This window comes from Rhinatrema bivittatum, chromosome 10 (assembly GCF_901001135.1).
Source record: "Rhinatrema bivittatum chromosome 10, aRhiBiv1.1, whole genome shotgun sequence".
Taxonomy (NCBI): Eukaryota; Metazoa; Chordata; class Amphibia; order Gymnophiona; family Rhinatrematidae; genus Rhinatrema; species Rhinatrema bivittatum.
In genome coordinates this window covers 56,726,419-56,737,089 of record NC_042624.1, presented here as the reverse complement: position 1 = coordinate 56,737,089, position 10,671 = coordinate 56,726,419, and the positions used below count along the sequence as shown (strand labels likewise).

General features: G+C 41.8%; 1 long non-coding RNA gene across 1 annotated transcript in view; it reads right to left on the bottom strand.

Moving 5' to 3' along the window:
- Window positions 1-473: 473 nt before the first annotated feature.
- The window catches only part of LOC115100429, a 132,398-nt gene continuing 122,200 nt past the window's right edge, over window positions 474-10,671 (bottom strand). Inside the window, exons 6-7 of the long non-coding RNA XR_003859057.1 lie at window positions 1,379-1,461; window positions 474-589 (exon numbers count right to left, since the gene is read on the bottom strand). This is a non-coding gene — a long non-coding RNA (uncharacterized LOC115100429). The remainder of the gene's footprint in view (window positions 590-1,378; window positions 1,462-10,671) is intronic.

Below are 10,671 nucleotides of genomic sequence, written 5' to 3'. Positions count from 1 at the left end.
CCTAACTTAGCCAGCCAATTTGGCTGATGAAATTAGACACCGTGGGTGTCTTTGAAAAAAGACCCTCTTTTGTCTTAAATTCATTTTTATAGCAGTTTTAGAATTTAATCTTGGTCATAAGAAAATGTACTGTTAATATGAAGGTTTGAGAGAATTTATAAGGCAGATACTTTGAATAACCTCTCTTTTTAAACTGCCAAGCATTCAAAGTGAGCTTATTTTGTTCTGTTCAATATCTGCATATATTTTTTGCAGCTACTGCACAACCAGGCCTGAATGCCAGAGCAAGAAAATCGAAACCTTTATCACAGAAACACAAGATTCATAATGGAAGGTTTATGGGGTGCAACAGCAGGAATACTGCAGGAAAATGCAGATAAAACAGAGAGAAAAGAAGCTAAATGCAATCCCCTTTAATCATTCCTGGAAGAGTTTTGATACACAAAACGTTGAATAACCCCGGACTAAACCTTACAATAGTACAAAGTTCTCATAATGAGAGGACCTGAGTAGTACTCTCCAAAGAGAACATGCAGCTTGGCCTCCAGATTTGTAGTCAAGGCTCATGCAGGGGGCTCACCTCCTCTTCCTAGCAGAAAAGAAAGGAACAGAAGAGTTGAAAACCCATGAGAACTTTATCATAGCAGCAGCAAAAGACAAATATTTGAGACGCAATAAAACTTGTGCATTCATTGAAAACATGCAATTCAGTGGGAGTGGGAGAGTGGCCCCTTCTTCCATTTTGAATATTTGTATCCTTATTTTTGAGTTATATTTGACAGTAAGGAAATCCCAGCTGACTTACTACGAGGGTGGACACCTTAGAGATGGAAAGTGGAGAAAGTCCCTCCCCCCCATAGTATAGCAGCATATCTTTAAAGAGGATTGCTAGATCAGGCTCCTTCTTGGCACAGATGCAATCCTCTTTGGCCTGGGTATCTGGTGCCTTCAAAATTTGGCACCCTAGATAGTTGCCAATGCTGCTTATGCCTAAATCTGGGCCTGGTAGAAATACGAAAGAAATATAGGGCCGGATTTCAAAAAGGCCCGGCGATGCACATAAATCCCCGCGACGCGTGTAAGTCCCGGGGCTTGCAAAAAGGGGTGACCCAGGGCCGGTCGGCGCAAAAGGTAAGACAAAGGTCAGGGGTGGGTTAGAGTAGGGCTAGAGGGGGGAAGGTCAGGCTAGGGGGAAGGGAACAGGAGAAGGCAGTGCGGCTCGGCGCATGCAAGGTACACAATTGCGCACCCCCTTGCGCCTGCCGACCCCCGATTTTATAACTTGCGCACAAGTAGTTTCTCATTTCCTAGAAACTACTACATCTTTGCTTTCAGGTAGACATGGCAAAAGGTCTCTAGTAATTTTACATATTAGTACCTGTTCAGCCATGTCTTAGTCCCTCTTGGTGTGCCTTCTTTTCACAATCTTTATGAAGTCTTCATGTTCTGTCGGGGGCGAACCTGGAACAAAAACCCCATTGCATACAGACATTATTGGAATTGAGAGAGACTTTAAACAGTTGTTCATTGTCAGCGTTAGCAGACATATTTCATATTTTGTCTATTTCTATTGTCTGTGACTGCAGAGCATAGAATTTATTCAAATTAACTTGAAACTAGTGTTGCCCACAAATATTCCTTTGATTGCAGAGCACAATCCTTTGTGAACAGAACCTCTAAGACATTCTTTTTAGTAGCCTTCATTATTTCTGAAGAGAAAACCCCTAGTAGGTTATTGTCAGACTTTTGTTTCAACAGAGACAGACAGTGTGGCTTTTAGTATTACTCTAAGGGCCTATGTTAATTTGCTGTGTGATTAGGGCAATTTTCAGAAGGCTTTTCTGCAGGTAAATATGCTTTCTGGTACTTGCCCCGAGCAGGAGAATGCATGCGTTTTGTCCATGGTGCACTTACATTTTCCTGCCAGGGACAGGACTGGGGCCATCCCAGTAAAGTCTATTTTTAACTCCCATGGCTTCTTTCCTGGTGGGGAGTTTGAACCTGAAAACTCTTTTGAGTACTTTTGTAATTGCAATCACAGGTTTTCAAAGATAATTTTTGTGGGGGTGTGAAATGTGCGCCTTTAATGGTGCAATATTCCTTTATATTTCCCTAAAGTGAGTTGGAAATGCATTTACTTAAAGCATTGGATTTAGAGCATTTTAAACTCTTTTGGAGGAAAGTAAAATGCAATCTCCCCCCCCCCCCCCCAATAATGCCCATGGTGGCTAACATGGGCCTGGATTCACCATTCTATCGCAGAATGGTGAATTCTAACGCAGAATGGTGAATCCAGTGAAAACGGGGGGCAGGCCTGCGAAAGCCGGCAGCCATCGCACCATCGCGGTGTTATCACTGCCGGCTTTCGCACCCAATAGCGCCACCGTGAAATGTGGTGCTATTGGGTGCGCTACTGGCAACGATAATATGTCTTACCTTATCGCCGCCAACGAAGACATCGCAGAGTCCACCCCGACTCCGCCCCCAACTCCTCCCCTAGGAAGCTATCGCACGCGAAAAGGGACTTTTTGGTGCGATAGCAGCTTAACACACGTGATAAGCCTTACAAAATGACCCCCATGGTTAGAAAAAGCACACTAATAAAATATTTAGAGCAATGACACAAACAATACAAGCAAACAATTCAATAAATATCCAGCAGGATCTCCTTTATGAATCTTAAATAAAATAGCTCTCTCCGGTAATATAGTGTGTAATTTGCTGAGGATTACTGTGACAGTAATAGGATTTCTAGAATTGAATTTTTGCATACCACAAAGCTCGTTTCTGCCAAGAGCAACAAATCTAATCACATCTAAAATTAATATTATAGCACCATCAAATCTATAGGAAGCATATGGACAGTCCTTGAGGAAAATTCCCAGCAAATTAAATCAGCTCAACACTCATTTTTGAATTCTGATGCCTGCTTCCTTTGATCAAAGAGATTAAGCTAATGATCGCTGACCAAAATCTTTGAATAAACCCTACTGCCTAAAAATTGGCAGTAGTGTTCAAATGAAAGCCATCACATAACATATCTGTGTGAGAGGTGGGGAACAGATTAATCACACTAATTGCAGAACTGTGTAAATGCAAATACATGTACAGTGTCTGCCTAATAAAAATGTTTGACTTCATTATGGAAATTAGTCACAATGCTGTGGATGTCGAAGGCATGCCATGCCTAAACTGGCATAAGGAATTCAAAGCAATGCTTGTTGACTTTTTAATATTAAAAGCCACAAGGAAATTATTGAATTCACCTACTGGTCATCTCATTCAAACTTTAGGGCTATCAGTTTCAGTTATGTGCTCTATTTGAATGTTTATTATGAAAAATGTATGTTTTTCAGACTTGTAAAATTCTGATAGTTTTTAACATTGTTATTGCAACAAAATACAAACTGTATGGATACACCATGAATAGTAACATAGTAAATAGCAGTAGAAAAAGATCCAACAGTCCATTCAGAATGCCCAGCAACATTTTTTTTTTATAAGGATTAGTAACGCGCTATTTTTACCCCTTATATAGTATGGGGTAATAACATGTGGAAAATGCGTGGCCAACCCCCCCCCAAAACCAATAGCGCCCGCAACATGCAAATGCATGTTGATGGGCCTATTAGTCTTTCCCGTGTGATCCAGAAAGTAAAATGTGCAGCCAAGCCGCCATCTCTGTCCTCAGGCCGACCCCGGCACTCCTGTTTCCATGACGGACTCCTGTACTCTGTGGCGCGCCTCTCTGCCTGGTCCGCGGAGAGACGCCACCGTCCAGCACCGTGTACATCTCAGTTTTTTATAAAGGGCCCGTGGTGGTAACTTAGGCACGGCCCTGGATGATGACGTCATTGAAGCTCCGGTATATAAGGCCGGACTCAGCTCCTGTTAGTCACCTTTGCAACAGGTCTCAACGCTGGATGTGTACTTTGTTGCCTCCTGGTGATTCCCTCGTGTTCCTGGATCCTGTTCCCTTTGAACTCCTGTTCCTGGTTTCACCTCCTCCGTTCCTGTGCTTTGTGCTACTCAGCTTATCCCTATGGAATGACCATTGCTTTGCCTGACTACGCCATTGATCTTCTCCTGGACCCAACCATTGCTTTGCCTGACTACGCCATTGATCTTCTCCTGGACCCGACCACCGCTTTGCCTGACTACGCCATTGATCTTCTCCTGGACCCGACCACCGCTTTGCCTGACTACGCCATTGATCTTCTCCTGGACCCGACCATCGCTTTGGCTGACTACGCCATTGATCTTCTCCTTGACCCGACCACCGCTTTGCCTGACTACACCTTTGATCTTCTCCTGGACCCGACCACCACTTTGCCTGACTACGCCATTGATCTTCTCCTGGATCCGACCACTGCTTTGCCTGACTACGCCATTGATCTTCTCCTGGACCCGACCACTGCTTTGCCTGACTATGCTATTGATCTTCTCCTGGACCCGACCACTGCTTTACCTGACTACGCTACCGATCATCTCCTAGTCCAGACCTCTGCTTTGCCTGACCACGCTACCGATCATCTCCTAGTCCAGACCTCTGCTTTGCCTGACCATGCTACAGATCATCTTCCAATCCTGACCTCTGCTTTGTCTGACCATGCCATTGCTTCTCTCCTGGACTTGACTTCAGCCTTGCCTTGCCACTGGCTCCTTGATTGCCGCCTGCCCTGACTTCAGTCTGCTCTACGATGCCTCTACAGTCTTAGTCCTGGACTTGGCCTTTCAGGCTTTGGCCTGCTCTTGCTTGGGTGACCCCTGTCAGACTCTTGTTCCTATTGGCGCCTGGGTCTCCGGGACTCCACCTCATCCAGTACAGACTCTTCAGTTCTGCTGTTGCTGTCCCTGGGCTGACCTCTCCATCTTCTCATCGACGACTATGCATGGAGGCCCACCTAACTCCAGCCAGCCCCGGTACCCAAAGGCTCAACCAGTGGGGAATGAGGGCTGGTATTGGCGAAGCTCCAGCCGGCCTCCGTCAGTCAGCCCACTCCACCTGCCAATGATGGGGACCCGTAGGGCCTCCCCTACGGGTAGCGTCAACCCCACCTCAGCCCAAGGGTCCACCTCCTGTGCAATATCCTTCCCCAGAACTGGAAGCTGTGAGGACTACTTTCAGTAGTTGGCCTTTCCTCCAGGAAGGTATGACTTTCTTTAGAAGAGGATTCAAAGAGAGAGAAGAGGAGAAGGATATATAGAGACTCCCATCAGAGTTTCCACCCCGGGACACAGGACTCTCCCGGGTTGGTGTCCGGGATTCTTCGTAGACCTCAGGGATCCAGTCATGGTTAGAATACCCCAGCCCACTTGGGACAGTTATCTCTATCCATGGAAGATAAGCAAATTTCAAGAATGACAGTGAAATCTACTGAAAGAGGATTACAATAACATGGACAAAGGGAGAGAGGGGAAAGGAGAAGGAAACTGGTGCAAGCAAAACTTGTTTTTCACTGCTTTATGATTTACTGCAAGCCTTCACTCACTAAATTGTTTATTTTGGGGACCAATCCACCTTATCAGCAAGCACTTTCAGAATACTTCAATTATCAAATGCCTACTAAGAATCTAATTGTCAAGGTGAATTATTTTAAAGTGCCTTGTCATTAGACAATAAAGTGTGTGGTCCGCAGAGCTGGGACAGAAACTTTGCTTCCTGATTATTTAGGGCAGCCAGGAGTAGTAGGAACTATCTGGTCAGGAAATGTATTTATATATATTCTCTATTCATCTACCCCTTTCTCAGTCTGTATTTCTTTTATGGGGGTAACTGTGACAATGGCCTGCACTGGTACAAAGCATGTAGGTGCTTTTTACCATGAATGCTGCACTAATTTTCAAAGGGAGACTACGTTCAAACTTTCCCTTTGAAAATGATCCCAGAAAAATTAACCTGTGAGCATTTATAATCGGTTCACTTCTATGGGTGGCTTTCAGGAGAAAAAGAATGCCCATATTTGGAAAATTCAAAAGAACACATAGAAGGGCAAAACACCTCCACCATCCCACCCCCAGGAATGCGTCCCCTTACTGCAGGTAAAAAGCATGCGGAAAGGGGCCCCGCATACAGACAGGCAGGCATTTCTCCAAAATCCCAATTCTGCAGATAAAGCACTGTTTTTTCCCCAGGAAAATGGCTCTGAAAAGGACCCTTTAAGGGGGTAATTCTCAAATCCATTGATGCAGATAGAACTGCTTTTATGGGCATGAATGGCTGTTCTAAAACCGACCCAGGCTCAGGGCGCATAAAAGCAAGCGCATAAACTGGTATCACACGGATTTCTGTGCAGACAGAGAGGAGTTCTGAGGATGACAGAGGTTCAGGGGCAGCTGCTCAACTTCCATGCAGACCTTTTGGATTTTAAAAGTATCCTGTGCATGAGGAACACTGCCCACATTATGCCCTGCTTGGAGATCATTTAACTTTGGGCGAGGTAGTTTGTGCATGTGCTCGACCAATTATCAGAGGATTTTCAAAGCAAATGTAGGCGCATGGAGTTCACTTTTAAAATACCCACTCTGTCTATGGGGCTGTGCGGTTATAGCAGGCTTTACCTCTATGTACATTGTTTTAAAATTGCCCTCAATATAATCATCCCTGGACTACAATATTTATTTATTGGTTTTATACACCGTCGTTTGCAAATACCACTGCTTAGGACTACCATTCTGTCTAGGCATTGGTATCTAATATTCAGCTGTGCTGGTTTTACATCTTAGAATTTTATAAAAATAATACAGGCAGACACTTCCAAACAATACAGAAAAATGGTTTACCACGTTAGTGAAAAAGGTGTCCCAGTAAATCCAGAGTTGTCTTTTATATCTAAAAGAACAAATCATTCCAAAATGCGAGCAAATGTTTTTGAATACTAAAATACAATTCCATCTAACAAGTCTTTGAAATAGCATAGATGGAACTATCACTGTGAATAACTTGCTCTGGAGGCCAGTCTTTTTTGAATACTGTACTGAATTCCATTTTTCTTCTTTGAGAAAGGAAAAATGGATCAAAAGATACCAGAAAGAACCTTAAGACAGAAGCTACAACTCTTGAAGAATAACTTTCAATGATCTCCACATTACCTCATTTATGCACAAATATGAGCACGTGGAGATCTACTATAGTATGTGTATCTTATCTCTGCAGATGATAAAGTACGCGGATGTCCATTCTAACATATGTGTATATACATCAGTATGGACCCAGAAAACAAATCAGGAGCCGATCCAAGGTTGCTCTGTAGCAGTAAGAAAAGTGGAGATCGGTGTGTAAGAAAGACCTTTATTGAAAAATTGCCCGACTCTGGCCGAGTTTCACTCTTTGTCAAGAGCTGCCTCAGGGGCAATGCATATCTGCAGAATAGATAGTGTGAGGTATTAATCCCACTCTGTCTATGGGGCTGTGCGGTTATAGCATAAATGCTCAATTTGTTCCAACTTGAAAGACTCAGTATTGCAGCTGCCTTTGTAATTCAGACCGTATTGCTACAATGTCCAGCTTGGAAAATTTCGATCACAATTTTTTTTTACATATCTCAAAGGTATGAGCAGATTCAATCTGGCTGCTTCGAAAAGAACGGCAGTGTTGTTCAAAGGGTACTGTTGCTTATAGTCAATTTAATGGCAAATATTGTAGCAATTTTCAAAAGCCCACTTACTCGAGTAAAGAGCATTTACATGTGTAAAACCCAATTTTAAGTGCATAAATGTTTTTGAAAATCAGGCCCTTACCTCTTGGCCCCTCCCTGGAACACCCAGAGACTGCCCCTTTTCTGTGCAGGTAAATGTGTGCACAAAAGCCAAAATGTTTACAAAATAGCATTTACACAAATACCAGATACTTAGTATGTGCGTATATGCTAATTTTATGCACATAACTCCTTTAAAATGTAACTCATTAAGCTGTATCTCATGGCTGTTTAAATATTGCTAGAAAAATATGATCCCTTTTTAAGAAGCTTCATACATGCTGGAAGCACTCTTACAGATACAAAGGACATGCTTGCAAAATGAATGATGGTGAATGAAGGAAGCAATATTACAAAAATATAATTTGAAACGGACCATCAACTTTGTTATTAGTTGATTCATTAAGGGCATCAATTTAAATTGGAATTTAAGTAAGTTTTATTGAAAGACATTTTCTATTGCTGCCTGACAAGCTTTTTGGTGACTGTGTATATATTAGAGATGTGCATTCGTTTTTGCCGAATTGGAAAATTGCAAGGAAATTGTCCAATTCGGCATGTTTCAGGGAGCCCGAAAAAAATCAGGATTTTCCTGTTTTTTCGCAAAAATTCGTTTTTCCGGTTAGTGCGCACTAACGGGAGTTAGTGCGCGCTAACTCCCTGTTAGTGCGCGCTAAGTCCTGTTAGTGCGCACTAACAAAAACTAACAAAAAGTAACAAAAACTAACAAAATCTAACGGTTTTTGTTAGTGCGCACTAACAGGAGTTAGCGCGCACTAACGGGGAGTTAGCGCGCACTAACTGGGAGTTAGCGCGCACTAACTAAAAATTGATTTTTCGCGAAAAAAAAGACCCGAACCGAAAAATAACGACATTTTCCATGGCGGCCGAAAAACGAAGAACGACACGAACACAAAAAACGATGCACATCTCTAGTATATATTGCTTAATGCAGATTCTTGGTAGTTCTGATTGTACTATTCGATCTACTCCAACCCAGGATACTATAAGTTTAATGTCAGACTAAAACTCATATGTAGCATGTTTGTTACATTTTTCCTCTTATTGGTGCTTCTGATCACATGGGATTTTTAACATTGTAAATGTAGCTTTGCATGAATGCCAGCTGGGCATAATCAGTACATTAAGTGCTTCCCTTGCTGAAGGTGCACGCTTTCCTTGATGCCGATTCTACAGCCAGTTGAAATATGGATGCAGCAAGTGTCGGAACTTGCAGTTTGTGCTCTTTCCCTTCTTAAGCAAATATTCGAGATAGCGGTGATGTGATTTAGCCTTCTTTTGCTGCCTCCATACCAACATCAGTTTTGATTCTCATTTCAAATTGCCTCTTTGACACTTTTAAGCAAATGATTTTGATTGTGACAGTTTTTGGTCAAATTTTACCCGTGGGCCAGTTTACATAGGTTTATCTCATCTTCTATAGATGTTTAGTGTAGAGGAATTTGTTCTGTGTGTATTCTGCATTGGACTAGAGGTCATAATGTAATTTTATATAGTACATATGGAATTTTGTATATGACAAAGTGTATAATTACAATCTAACAAACTAGCAGTTGTACATATGTCTGCATTTCAGATCAAGATTTAATAGAGATAATATCTATCAGGTTATTTATGGTGCAGAGTTGGAATCCAAGCAGATAAAGAATGAACCTTTTTGAAGCAGTTTCCTGGCATATAGCCATGCTTCGGTATACTCTGGCTGTATTTCAATAAAGCATGACTAAACCGGAGACCACTTGTGGTTTACACCGTTAAATAATGGAGAGAGAAAAAGTAAATGTGTGCCAAAATCTATAGCTATATAGAGGAGAAATTTTAAAGCTATTTACTGTACATGGGTAAACAGCGATTTACTGGCATGAGCTGGCTGTCTGATAATATCCCTCCCGCTATATGGCTCTGAGTACACACAGTGTAGCATGGCACACTCACTTTCAGCTGCATTGAGGGGATGCATTCTTGGGGGTGTGCTTAAGGTGGGATCGTAAAATAAGATTGCAATTTCAAGGCTATGTGTGTGATTGTCCCTTACAAAATCCACCCCCACAAAAAAGCAGGCGCAAAGGTCCAGGGATACCTGGCTACTTTGCAGCAAGTTGCAAAGGTACAGGACCCACACACAGGTTCTCTTTGGAACTTGATGCAAAGTCTGAGGGTCAAAAGTGCTCGTGAGCTTTGCCCTAAAGTAAACAATCTGGAAACCGCCCCCAAAATTCTACTTATAGTAGTTACTCATGTTATGTTACTTGCTTTGATTCTTAAAGCATGCAATGACCTGGCATTTTGAGGTAATAAAATTGAATGCCATACAGGTAAAGAAACAGCATCCCTTTCACAGAAATGTTTTATGCCTGCCTAGATAAAACTACAAAAAAAAAATATATATAAGTATCCATCTGTATATTTTAAAGATTCACAGATAAGATTTGACTTGTAAGTTAAAGTATGTCATGCTAGATTGGGAATAAATGAAACCTAGTTAATATTATAGGAGTACATTTTGGGGTTTTGTGCATAAAAGTAGCATATATGTGCGAAAGTAGTATCATTTCTTCTAGGTATTGCTCTGTGTTAGATGATGTATACTGTGCAAATTAAATGGGTACTAACTTGTGCAAAAGTTATGTGATATTTAGGTTGTGTATGTAAGTAAAGAGGGTTAAGGTATACGGTAAGGGCCTGATTTTAAAAAGCATTTACTCGAGTAAAAACCAGGTTTACTGGAGTAAATTCACTTTACTTGAGTAAGTGGGTTTTTGAAAATTGCTACAATATATGCCATTGACTTGTCTATAGGATTTACTCACATAAGTGCACTTTACTTGAGTAAATGGCTTTTGAAAATTGCTACCATAGCAGCAACATTTACGCATGTAACTCCTTTTGAAAATTACCCCCTAATTGTATGAGGTATTACAGTACGTAATTGTGTTGAGTCTGTAGTATACAT